The sequence below is a fragment of the Chinchilla lanigera genome, unplaced genomic scaffold, assembly GCF_000276665.1.
Source record: "Chinchilla lanigera isolate Chin_1 unplaced genomic scaffold, ChiLan1.0 scaffold00064, whole genome shotgun sequence".
NCBI lineage: Eukaryota > Metazoa > Chordata > Mammalia > Rodentia > Chinchillidae > Chinchilla > Chinchilla lanigera.
In genome coordinates, this window is record NW_004955465.1 from 10,418,898 (window position 1) to 10,432,695 (window position 13,798).

Sequence of the window (13,798 nt, forward strand, 5' to 3'; positions counted from 1 at the left end):
ATATATATATATATATATGTAAGATTCGACTTCAGCCTGCCTCCAGCAGCAGCTCCTATCTTTGTCCATTCAAGGCCTGGTGCACAGCTGAAAATCACACAAGGATTTTCCACAAACAGAAGCAAGAATAATCACAGAGAGGGATCCTAAGGCCAGTCTAGAGGTCCTCCCTGTCATCACTCTGGGTCTCCCTCTCTGTCCACCCACCTCATTCACCCCTGATTCAGTCCTGCTCCTCTCAAGGGAGAAGGTGGTCATTATGGGGAAAGAGCAGAGTTCACCTGGCCCAGCCGTGTCCTGTGTATGTGAGTTTCTGCCCTCGCATCTGTCTGTGTGCTTGTGCAGATGAGAGTGTCTGTGGTTTCTCTGAGGCTCGCAGGCTGCTCTGGGCTGCCGCCGCCATCACAGTTGGCTAATTCCACTAAAATGGGCATATTTTTGGAAACAGAGTGCCTGTAAATGGACTTTTTTGGTTCAGCTTAAAATATCTGGAAGCTTTGCAATGGAAACCAAAAGCACACTTTCCAGGTGGCTGGGAGACCAGACAGTGGAACCTTGGTGAGTGGCATGACGTGGCCCTTTGGTCTTTGCATCTAGGCTGCATCATGAACATGTTGTCGGAAGCCAATGGCACCTTTGCCATCCGCCTTTTAAAGCTTCTTGGTCAGGAGGACCCTGCACGCAATGTCTTCTATTGTCCCTTGAGCATCTCCTCGACGTTAGCCATGGTCTAGTTGGGGGCCAAGGGCAGCACGGTGGCCCAGATCATCCAGGTAGGCTGGGCTCTCACCTTTTTTCTTCCATGACATGACGATTTTTTTTTTCTTGTGGTTGTGGAGAGGTAGGGCATCTTCCCCAAATAATAACCCAGAAATACACAAAATTTGCTCCCCTTGAATCCAGAGCAGGAGGCAGAGCCACTGGACCTTTGACCCTTTGTTTCCTGCCCCTCTCCGATCCTCCGTCACCCCACCAGTGGCTGTTCTGTAGGAGGCACTGGTAAGGTAAAGTAAAGCAGCCTCGCTGGGTGTGGTGGTGCCCACCTGCAGTCCTAGTGCTCAGGAGGCTGAGGCACAGGATCACCATGAAATTGAGTCCAGTCTGGCCTACACATCTAGATCCTGGCTCAGAAAAAAAAAAAGAAAGAGAACAAATTCTTTCGAAGAATAATTTTATGGAGTAGTTGAAAAAATATATTTTTTAACTGTTTTGGGAGACCAGAGGACAATACTGACAATGCACATTGATGTCCTACACAGGTGCTGGCATTAAACACCCAGGACGACATTCACCAGGGCTTCCAGTCACTGCTCACCCAAGTGCACAGGCCAGGAGCTCCGTTATCCCTCAGCATAGCCAACGGGCTCTTTGGAGAAGAGAGCTGCCAGTTCCTCTCAGTGAGTTCGGTCTACAGAACAGGAAAAGTTGATTTTAAAATACCTGGTGGCCCAGAGCCCAGGAGGAGGACCCCAGAGCACCTGGGGAAGTGGTGGGGAAGCTTGTTTTCTCAAATGACGGCAGCGCTCTAAGGATACCTTGCATGATTTCCCATGTGAGGGTCTCTAGAGTTCTTTCGTTCATGTCTAATTATTCCAGACTCAGGACATCCCCAACTAGAATCTGGTATTTGACATCTCGTAGACTCCGTGTGACCTCTTCTAAGAGACACGTATGCCCTTTATAAGTTTTCAAAGGACCAGGTACTACTCAGACTGCTTGGCAGTTTGCTGACCTTTTGTGTAGCTCCTTGGCTTCACCTAACACTTCTCTGTCCACAGTCGTTTCAGGAGTCCTGTCTGCAGTTCTACCAGGCAGAGCTGGAGCAGCTGTCCTTTGCCACAGCTCCAGAGAGTTCGAGGAAACACATTAATACTTGGGTGTCCAAAACAACTGCAGGTCAGCGTTAGCACTTCCTGTCCCCTCCTCCCGTCTCTCCACCTCTCCTCCTGCCCCCTCCTCCCTGTTTCTTCTCTGTTCCTTTTTCTCCTCCCACTCCCCGCCTTCTTCCCCGTTCTTTCCCATCCTGACCCTTGCTAACAGCCTCTCCCATGCTCAGAGTGAAGCTGACTGCCGGGACTCCTTTTGAACATCAGTGGACTCAGGGCTGTTCTCCTCAGGTGCTCAGGGTTTAAATAGCAGAGATTCCCTTTGGCTCTTCTCCCAGGACCAGAGAGTTGGCTCTGAATGTCAGAAGAAACTCCTAGGCCCGACTTCAGCTTAACCTTTAATCAGAACAAACTTTCTCTGGCCTGAAGTGTTCACATGTCAGGTGCGCCCCCTCTGTGAGGAGGAGTGGGATGGACGGACCTTCCCTCGTCACTGTCTCAGTCACTTTCTCCTCACTCCTCTGCCAGACCCAACACCCACAGCTTGAGGAGGGAGAGGTTCATTTTGGCTCACAGTTTCCGAAATGACTTCATGGATGGCGGAGCCCAGGGCAGCAGTGGGTGGGTGGGGCCCTCTCTGGAGGACACTGCTCACCTCACGGTGTCCAGGAAGCAGATGGAAGGGAAGAGCTCAGGACAGGAATGGCCTTTACATGGTGCAGCTCCTGTCCTAGTGACTCACCTCCACCATGGCCTTACCTGCTCACACCTGGTCAGCTAGAGCAACCCATGGCCAGTCATCTTCCAGACCCCCACCTTGAACTCCTGAGGCTTTGTGGGGACATTCTAAGTCTAAGCCATAACTACCATATCTAAGCCATAACCATCAGGCATTTGGGCCTCCTCTACCTAGAGTATATGCAGCCTCCATCCCCTCCAACTATATTAGGGGATCTCTTCTCCCACCTCGTTCACGGCTTTCACTTCACCTCCCGTGATTAGACTCCATAAACCTAGGCTTGGTTCACGCACGGCTCTAGGCCATCCACCATCCTAACACATTCAGGCCAAAAGCACTCTCTGTATGGGCCTGATCCTCATTCATTTCCAGTTCAGACAGGGACATATTCCACCTGTGGCCCCAAGATCAATGATGGCTGGACATGTGACCCGTTCACACACCCAGACTCAGCACAGGCATTCCTATTTCTGCTAACAAACAAGATGGTAGCAAATGGCAGGTAGTTTTCCCATTATGACTCACCAGTTACTTCCTCTAGTTCTTCCGGAGTCTTTACCATTTATGCCCTCTTGAAGCAGCAATTAGGAAAGGTGCTCTTAGTTCATGAAAAGATAGTCCTCGATATCCAGGGGAAGAGGAATGAATCCAGCTCCCCCACTTTATCTTGTCTGGGGATCAACAGTGATCTCTCTCCCCTGGGCTCCCAGAAGCCTCTCACGTGCCCGTCAGCCCCTTCCTCCCTTTGGCCCTGTTCTGGCCGCCCCTCACACTGACTCCTCTCTGCCCAGTGTTAGCTCTGGGTGTGAGCACGGAGCCTTAGACCTCACACTGCATTTAACCCCTGAGGGACCGCAGTCCCGCCCAGCGGATCTCTCCTGTCCTGCTTGCTGGACCTCCAAGCTGCCCTTTCTCATCAGCTGCTCTCCTTGAGTGACTCAGAAGCTTGTCACCTCCTCCATTTGGTGGATGCTCCCCAAGTGTCCGCGTGCATGAACATCACTCCTCAGAGTTGTTTCTGATTGTTTAATTCATTACATCCTAACTCAGCTAGTTTGAAATCATCATGTTTAAATCTGCCAGGATGCGGCCCTAGAGTCTGTCCATCATGTGTTTATAAGGAGCCACTGAATGTAGGCTCTGCTTTTCTCAAAAGGCAAAATTGAAGAGTTGTTGGCAAAGGATTCAATTGACGAGTCCTCCAGGCTGGTTCTCATTAACACTGTCTACTTCAAAAGAAAGTGGGACAAACAGTTTCGAGAGTCGCGCACAAGGACAATGCCTTTCAAACTAAACCAGGTAGGGAGAAGCTTTCAACAAAATCCTTTGATAAAAGAATGGAATAAAAAAATTTACTTTGGAAGGGCATAAATGGTTAAAAATTCTTTCCAACAATATATTTCGGAATTTACATTTAAATTCAGGTGAGTACAATTATAGGAGTAAAGAATATTCGCTGCTTGTAACTTTTTGCATAAATGACTGCTCTTCCTGTCTGTTAATTTCTCCTGTACCTACTGCTGCAACCTCAGTCTGGAAACTGAAGATTTTCCTTAAACTCCAAGTTGCCTAGGTAGAAGCAAAAATAAAAATATGGTATAATATTGTGATATATGTATGGGGCACTGGGCAGCATCAAAAAATGTGAAAACATATCTTTTTAACCAAGTAATTTTGATTTAAAAACAAGTATTCACTTGAATTTTTGTTAATTAACTTAAAAATTATTAATTCAGTATTTGGAAATTTCTAATCTTAAAACCATATGGCAAAGTCCTAGATACTGACATTTTTTACTTCAAATGAAGCAAAGTTAAAATAATTTGCCAAGTCCTATAATCCCTTGAAAAACAGAAAACTAATTAGGAAGAACACATTTAGGATGTTTATACATGTTCAACTACCCGTCCATTTTAAAATAAGATGCACTTTATGGAATGATTCATTTATTTTTCTGTATGTGACCCTAGGGGCCTCTCAGAGCATGGAAAATTTGTAGCTTCCCATTTTATTTTGCTGGCCAGGACATCTCTGCAAGCTGCTCCTGCCTCTGCCCACACTCCATGGCTTTTCAGCCTGGCAGGAAGTGCTGGTTGAAGTTTCCCCAGGGACTACTTGGAGTGCAAACACCATTTCCATCTTGGGTGCTGGAGCATTTGGGCAACTCTTTGGGGCAGTTTTCTTGCTCCTTGGAGAATCTGTGTGACATTTGTGCCCCTCTGCTCACCCCATCAGAAGGAGCAGAGGCCGGTGCAGATGATGATCCAGGAAGCCACGTTTCCTTTGGCCCACGTGAGCGAGGTGCAGGCCCAGGTGCTGGAGCTGCTGTACGAAGGCCAGGAGCTGAGCATGGTCGTGGTGCTCCCGGACGAAGGCATGGACCTCAGCACGGTGAGACAGGGGTCTGTTTGTGTGTGTTTGCCGTCCTGCCCATAGTATCTGGTAACATGTCCTGCCCATAGTGTCAGGTGACATGTCCTGTGACTGGCACACACACTCCTGCCATTGTCCATCCCTCTGTACCCCTCCGTACCTAGGACATTCTTCTTCTAAAGCCACTCAGAGTCCCACCTTCTTGTGTCCAGCAATGAGCACCTCTGTGATGAGCAGCTACTGGGAATGCTAAACTCAGCAGCAGGAATGAACTAGAAGGATGGAGCTGAAGAGAGGAAGATACTACATTTGTTAGGAGGAAAAAGCAGAATACAGGAAGCTGCCCCAGACAGGATAGGGGGCCTGGAAAGATACATGCCGATGGGCCTTTGTTCCTGGCTTCCATTACAATGTCTTGGGCGACCCTCACTCCTCTGGCACTTGTCATGATTAGATTGGCTCCCTGGGTGGTCCTTGCATTAAATGAGGCACCGCTGCCTATGTGGATATTCCTTTAGTTGGATTGTTCTGACTTCTTTGTGTCCTTTTGTCCTTCCAGAGCCTTATCGCAGGTGGTTGGTTAAGAGGGTCTTTCTAGAAGGTCAGCTTCGAATTAGTAGGCGATGTGTGTATCTGTTGTAGCAGCACAGCGACCCTACAAGAAGGAAATACCTGTGCAAGTGCATAGGTGAGGGGACATACTGTTCGCTCTGAGCAGGCATTCTCCCTAAAGAGGGTCCCTGCCCCACTCCTGCGCACTGTGTCAGGCCGGGAAGACGCTATCCTGGCTCTGTGTGCCTGGCTTGTCTGTGCTCTGCCCTTCTGCTTTCCCTCCGGTGTCAGTCCCAATGCTGTCTATGCTACTTGTGTCTTTATGTCTGGTTTTCCTTTTTTCTCATTCCTCGTCCTTGTAACTGCGTCTAAGGGACATCGCTACAAAGCTTTAACTCTTTCTAGTCAGGATTAGCTAGAAAGCCCAATGAGGCCTTCACGCTGTTCTTTCCCTGAAGACAGACACGTTTTCCTACAGCCTTGGCCCCTGCTCTGGTGACTCACAGCCACAGCCCTTTTCTTCCATTGTCACCAGCAATGGTTGGTCCACTCCAAAACTAAGTCTTATTCAGAAAACCAAAAAGCTCAGGAAGCCCAAATCCCTACAAAGGGCAGCCACCCGGCAGAGACTCTAGTCAGCAGTGGTGGGGAGGAGGCGCAGCCCCGTCTCCTACCTCAGGAAGCCGCACCTGGGGTGGCATCGCATTGGCTGGAACCAGGACAAGCCGGGACCTCATAAGCTCCCAGGCAGCTGCAGGGACAGTGTGTGACAGTGAGCACCACCTGTCTGTCTCAGGAGGATGGGCTGATCCCGGGAGGGACCTCTGTGGGTGGGTACTGAGGTCTGAATAGTAATGTCTATTCCTGGTATTTTAGGTGGAAAAAACCCTCACTATCGAGAAATTCCAAACCTGGACCAGCCCAGAGCACTTGAACAATACCAAAGTGACAGTTTTGCTTCCGAGATTTAAACTGCAAGAGGATTACGACATGGGCTCTGGGCTTCAGGATATAGGCGTGGTGGATGCCTTTCATCCAGGCAAGACAGATCTGTCTGGGATGTTGGCCGAGAGCAACGTGTGTGTGTCCACGTTCTTGCACAAGAGTGTGGTGGAGGTCAAGGAAGAAGGCACAGAGGCTGCAGCAGCAACAAGCTCAGTGGTGGTTTTTGGGTGTAAACTTGAGGTTTCTGTGTCCCGGTTCTGTGCTGACCAGCCCTTCCTGTTCTTCATCAGGCACAACAGCACCAACAGCCTGCTGTTCTGTGGCAGGTTCTCGTCTCCGTGAGGGGTGCGCTCCCTGTGCACACAAGCAGTGGCCTCTGTATCCCCAAACCCCTTCCAAACTCCACGAAGTTGGCTCACTAGAAAAGCCAAGTGCCGCCTAAGGGCAAATTAGCACACATCTGCCCATTTCTCAGCACAGCGCACCATGCACGTGCTCCTCTCCCCACACGGCCGTTCTCTTGTGCCACTTGACCAAGATGTTGGGACAGCAGATTGCCGTGTTGAATGAAGGGTGTAAGAAGAGATCCCACAGTGAAACCTGCACAATTTTCCTTATGACAAGCCCAGGTGCAGATCTGTGTTTGGTTCAGAGTCAACCCTGCTATTGAGGGGAGTGAAGGTGTATCACTGGCCCAGGGAGAAGGCAGATCTACAGCTGTGAGGGCAGCAGTTCAGTGAGGGGGGGTGGGGCATCTTGAGTTGTTTGGGTGACAGCTGTGGCATCTCTGTGGAAAATGGCAGGGCTGAACCCAGGAATCTCCAGGAAGCCCAATGTGGGGACTGGCTAAAGCTGGAGATTGATCACATGTGTGAGACAAGCCCAAAAACAAGCTATTCCATCTTTGAAAACATGAGGTTGTCAGGCCAACCACACAGAGGTGCTTGGCAAAGGGGTTGAAATATACATCAGCCTCCTGAGAGTATAAGTGAATGCACTCTGGTGGTTGAGCAGCTCATCTTCCTCTTGGCTTGAAAGAGGGCTCCACTTGACCTCAGCTTTCTTCCTCCTATCTTTATTTCTCCACCCTCTCACTGTCCTTCCCTCTGGGAACTTCAAGAGCTGTGTTGCATAAAGCATATGGTGCCTAAACACAGGATCTGGGTAACAAGAAATAGTGAGTGAGGAGACACTTCTCAGACTATGCACAAAAGGGGGAGAAGTGTATTGATAGCATCAACATTAATCACACAGGTGTACTGATTGTGATATAATCAGGTGTAAAACTTGGGGCAAAAGAAAAACAGGCTGCCTGGGGACAAAGAGAAAAATGGGCTCAGGATAAGCAAAAGGGAGATGGGTGTATTGGTTTTATCCGATGTTAAAACATGGGGCAAACAGTCTCAAGACTCTTTCACATTTGTGAAAATGTATATGGAACTGTTTGTTGTATTCTTGATTCTTAAATATACTTTACTTTTGTGGATTGCATTATGGAGTGCTTTAATTGTTATAAGTTTGTTGGGACAATCACAACAGATTTGGCTTGGAACACTATTTTAAGATCATGTCGTGAGCAGGTAAGTGATGGTGGAATAACAGCCACCCCGATAACTTTAACTGAGCCATAAGTGACAATTCCTGCCTTTTCAGCTCAGAGAAATTTTGCTGCATCACATGTTGGAAGTTCTGCCTCTCAGGGGATAGAGGCATTTTCTCTCTGTCCCTTGCAATTGGCATTAAAAGAAGCCAGATGGGTGGGGGAGTTCATGGAGGGTTTTCAACATGTCTGCCCTGTTACTGACATTCAAGTCCCCAATAATCCAGGACAAGTTATATGTCTTCATGAAGTTGTATGCTTTAAGACCTTATAATAATAAAACAAGATCCTGCTGCCTATGGCCCCACAGCCCCTTTTAACCTTAGGTTTAATAGGACTTATAGGACAACAGATTATGGCCCCAAATTATCGGAAAGGAATAACTAAAGCATACTGAATTCCAGGGGATTGTTTGTTGTGGAGAGGAAAATTTTGAATTGTGCAAGTATCAGGCAGCTCACAATGCCACTTACAACATACCCATTACAAAAGATGTGTTAATCAGAGAAGGTACCTTTGCTGTCACAAACAGTCAACTTATTTTTGAAATTCAAGTATAGGAGCAAATTAAAATAGCTGCCACAAGGGCTTGGAGAGAACTTCCTTTAAAGTGTGAGACATCCCTTGATTTGACTTCCATTTGCCGAGGTTCTGATGAACCTTTTCAAGATTTTGTGGCATGCTTATTGCAGGCCAGTGGGAGGATGATAAGCCACACAGAGGCTAGCAAGTGAATAATTGAACGGTTGGCCTTTGAAAATGCAAATAAATGGTGTAAAGAGAGTTTAGGGGCCCACAAAAAAATGGGATACACTGATTTAGCTGATTCAAATTTGTGTAGACATCAGCCCCTGATATGTACAGGTGGCTACCTTTGCAGCAGCTCTCCTCAGGTTATTCATGCACAGCCTGGAGAAAAGGGGAAAAACAGGGTCCATTGTAAGTAAGGCCTAGTGGTGGCCTCAAAATGGTGCAAACCATATCATCTTTTTCATATTTGGGTTACCTTATCCAACAAAGACATATTGTGCCCCAAACTGTTCTCATGGAGATTAATCATTTTGCACCCCTGTTTTTTAGACTCTACTTGGTAATACTAATTGGCTCAGCCCAGCTCATCATTAAGATAACAACTCATGATTTAGCTGCACTCTTTGACATTCTCAAGGGTGACCAGCCCCCATCCCTCCAAGAGTACTTATATCAGAGGCTAAAACTGCCTTGGATATAGTTAATCTAGCTCTCTGTCATGTTCAACTCTCCAGAGTTGACCAATCTTCACTAATGTTTTTAATTATTCCCCCAACTCAGCATATGCCCACTGCACTCTTTTGGCAGTGCTTCTATGCCCACTTTGACCTTTTATAAAGGCTACATATGCCACATGCTCCACATAAACCATTATTGCCTTTTATGGTGCTGTGTCAGGACTAATTGCACATGGGTGGACACATGCTATTCAGCTTTTTGGGTGGAAAATACTATTATTTGCTCTTCTTCAGTTCAACAACAATAGTTATGGCAATTCTCATCCTCTTACATAACCACATTACCTAACTTCCTGGTATTATTGATTGTCATTATCCTCCAGACAAATTAATTACATTTTCTTCCCTCAAACCATTCGTGTTCCCTTCAAAAATATACACAGTTCCCAAAGCTGGAGGTGTCTATTTTCACAGATGGCTCTTCTTCAGGCAGGGGAGGTTAAGTTATGGCCTCCTCTTCCTGAATACAGGATATGGGTTTTTCTTCTCCACAAAAGATGGAACTACAGGCTGTTATATGGGCCTTACAAGAGCACTCATTTACTCAAATTAACCTTCTTTCAGACAGTGTTTATATGTGTAGTGTGATGAGTCAGGAAATTAATAATCCAGGAAATTAAAAATTCCATTGAAAGCTTGCAAAACCACCTAAACAAAGCTGAAGACAGACTTTCAGACCTTGAAGACAGCACTGCCACTAATGAACATGAAAGGAGGGATCTCTTAAAACAACAAGGAACCAAGAAATAACAATTCAACAACTACAAGACGAGGCAAAGAAAAACAATGTCAGAGTAATAGGTATTAATGAAACAGCAGGTGTTAACACAGATGACATAAAAAGACTATTTGCAGAAATAATAGCAGAAAATTTCCCAGGCACAGAAAAAGAACCAGACATCCAGATAAGTGAAGCATATAGAACTTCAGTTTAACATAACCAAAATAAATCTACCCCCAGACATGTAGTGATCAAGATTCCAGAAATTCAACAAAAGCACAGAATATTAAAAGCTGTTAGAAAAAAGAAACAGATCACTTATAAAGGTAAGCATATCAGAATCATAGCAGGTGTCTCAATACAAACCATCAAGGCAAGAAGAGCTTGGAGGAGATAAAAAAAAAAAAAAGAAGAGCTTGGAGTGATGTATTTCAGGTACTGAAAGAAAACACTTTCACAACATGCTTTTCTTTTTGCAAGCAAAAGAATTTAATTTAGAATAACATTAAATCAAGTCAAAAGTCTGGTTTATAAAGTTATATATATATATATATATATATATATATATATATATATTAGACTTAATCCTAGTACCAACACAAAATTTAAATAAACCAAAATTTACACACATTTGAAGGAGACGTTGGGGTTTTTAAAAAATATTTTAGTGTCTTGCGGTTTTTATGTACTCAAGGGTTAACACAACAGTCTCCATGGTATGTGATACAGCATTTTTTCATGCTAAACTTCCTATTTTTGAGACATGAAAATTCAATATGTAATTTTTTGTGCTGACTGTTTCCTAGAAGGAAGTTTTGTCCCCAGGGAATGTCCACTCCTGTAGCCACAAAGGCCAGAACCTCAGGCAACAGCAGACTTGTCACTTTATCCCTATTTACCAGTTCCATCCAGGCTTCCCACCACTGCCATTACAATACGGTAGACACATCTGTGCGCCAGCTGCCTGCCGGCCATGACTTTAGCACCAGCCTCTGGTTCCTGTGGCACTAGCATTGTGTGGTTTGAACAATGGTGTAGTGGCGTGCGTCCATCACTGTGGTGTCATTCAGAATAGTTTCACTGTCGTGGACAACTGTGCGCTCTTCTCCAACCCAAAAACCCTGGAAATTGTGGATGTTTAGTGTCTCTATAATTTTCCTTGAGGCCTTGACCTGGCTGAAGAGCTCATTTCCTTTTAGGGTAGAGTCATACTCCATTATATGATTTCCCACCAAAATCTTAACCTTCTAAGTCCTTCAGCTCATTGTAGGCAGATCACCCTCATCATGGTAGATAATCTGCTCTTGTAAATGTTAATCATAATGAAAATATCTTTATGTTAGTATCCAGGCTGCTGTCTGACCAGATATTGGGGTATAATGACACAGTCAGGTTAACACAAAATGAATCATCACAGAGGGTGCTTGTCTCTTGTGGTCTAGGGGGCAGCCCTGAATGACTGTAAGGTATCTGTGTTGAAGGGTTGGCTCTTGGCTGCACTATGAAGATATTGCTTGAAAGGCTGCTGTCATGTGAAAGGTGAGAAAGAAGCGTGAGATGAGATCAAGGCAGGCAGAAGAGAGAAGAGTCACTCACCGTGGGACCACAGTTGCCTGATTAACCTCCAGTGTCTCATTCAGTCTCAGATTTAACGTCATCATCAGGAGCACTTGAGCTGACACTTGTGCAGATCTCTGTCAAAAAGAAATCAATCCTGAGGCCAATTAATGTGATAAGAGAGGTTTTATCAATATTATACTATTGCAAAGTGAAGAGAACTGCACTGAACTGCACTCCATGTACTGCACTCCACAGAACTCCCATGGACTGCACTCCACAGACAAGACAGTGTGTGTAATCAAGCAAGAAGGAGGGAAAGGAAAGAGACCAGGGAGAGGGGAGAGGCAGGGACACTCAGTGTGCGACTATCCCAATTAAGGGTGCATCCTCCCAGAGACTGGGAGACAGAGGCCTGTCCTTCCTGATGGTCCCATGCCAAAGGAATGACCTTCAGGTGCTTCAGAACAACACTCCTGGGTAATAAGTGACCCATGCTACACCTATCTCAAGGACAGACTGAGGATTTTCCATTTTAGAAATCGTTCTGCAAAGAGGGGTTCAGAGTGGTAGGAGCACCATAGCCTGGAACCAACAGTAAATTCAACTGAAAGCCTTGGGTTTTCCCAGGCAGTGCCTTTAAGAGGTCAGCCAAGAGATGAAGCCTGCAACTCTCAGACACCTTGTTAGTATTTCAGTAGTTCAGCGTGGAAGGGAGGGCAGATGGGGTTGTTTGTGCAAGTGTAGGATTTACAGGCCAGGGTTGAGACCCAGTCCAGAAAGAGGCTCAGAGGACCTGGCTCCAACTGCTCAGGGGAGAATCTTCCTGAGCTGTGGCTTCCTAACTCCCAGTCAGTCCTTGACTTACATTTTCCAGTTCCTTTGGCTCCAGTCTGCAAGCCATGGCGACCCCTCAGGCTGGGTCACCTCAGATTCCGGTTACCCAGGGAAGAGGGGAGCAGACACCTGGACCCTGGGGGTGAGATGCCTGCTCCTTGCTGTCAGAGGAGGACACACCACACCTGAAGAGACCAGTTGGGACCCATGTGGGTGTTACCAGATGGAGAGTCCCTCGGGGCTTCTTTTCAGGATCTTCGAGTCCCCAACAGTGAACCGGAGAAGACACACAGACAGGGCAGCAAAAGTGTGCATTTATAGAAGACAGAAAAGAAGTAGGGTCTGCAGGGGGAGAGCAGAACTGTGAAAAGGCTCACAGTGGCCTGACCATGAGGGAAAGGGTACTTTTCTCTTTATGTAAAGAAGGCATTGGGGAAATGGTGTCAAACACACTTGGCATCATATCTTTGTACACCAGGCTATGAGAAAGCTCCCTTGGTCTGCTCTTACATGTGAGTGAAGGATAAGGAACAGTAATTTTGATTGGTTGTGTCTACACACAAATGAAGGAATCAAAAGAGCATCTTTTGATTGGTCCAGTGAACAGTGTCAGATTCAAATGAAGCATTGAAATGGTATCGTCTGATTGGTTTAGAGGAGCACTTTTCTGACTGGTTCTGTGAACAGTGATGATGAAGACTCCACTGTATTGTGAGTGTCCCTCTCCCTGAAAATGTCCCTCTCCAGGTGCCCTGTCTTACAGGCAGCCATTCTTGACCTTCAGTGGGCCTCTACCCTTCACACTCAGCAAACAACTGACCATATCAGACAACACTGGCTAGTCCATAGTTCTCCCACCCCATTCCTCCCTGGAGATTTCTGGCAGGTTTCCTGGCCGTGAGAAGCCATGAGGTGAGGCGCACATTATGTCTGTTACATAATCCCAGGAGAACACCATGAACCGCAACCTCTCCCTCAGGCACCGGTCCCAGTGGGTCCCCACCTTCCTCCCCCCAGGCCTCATCTCCCAGGGTGACATCTCCCCCCAGTAGTGCTGAAGCTGGAACACAGTTGCCTTTGGAGGACATCTCTGACCCACACCATAGCATCAGCCTCTCTGTTACCTGCTGGAGCCGCATGGGGAAGACAGACTCCTGAACACATCCTACACTTGTTGAGCTGGTTCTGTCCATGCTAGGGGGAGGGAGGAGCAGGTAGGAACCAAACTCGGGATCCTGGTATGACCACTAAAAAGAAGTTGGTGACGCTTGGGGATGGGACATTGATGTTTCTGGTGGCTGAGCAGCCATGCCTGGTAATTCCCAGGCCTCTGCAGGGCAGGTTTCCCAAATGCAGAGGAAGATGTGAGAATCCCACAGC

The 13,798-nt window shown here is 46.6% G+C and overlaps 1 pseudogene; it reads left to right on the forward strand.

Moving 5' to 3' along the window:
• Nucleotides 1-7,926, forward strand: part of LOC102022177 — a 9,784-nt pseudogene extending 1,858 nt beyond the window's left edge.
• The last annotated feature ends 5,872 nt before the right edge of the window (nt 7,927-13,798 follow it).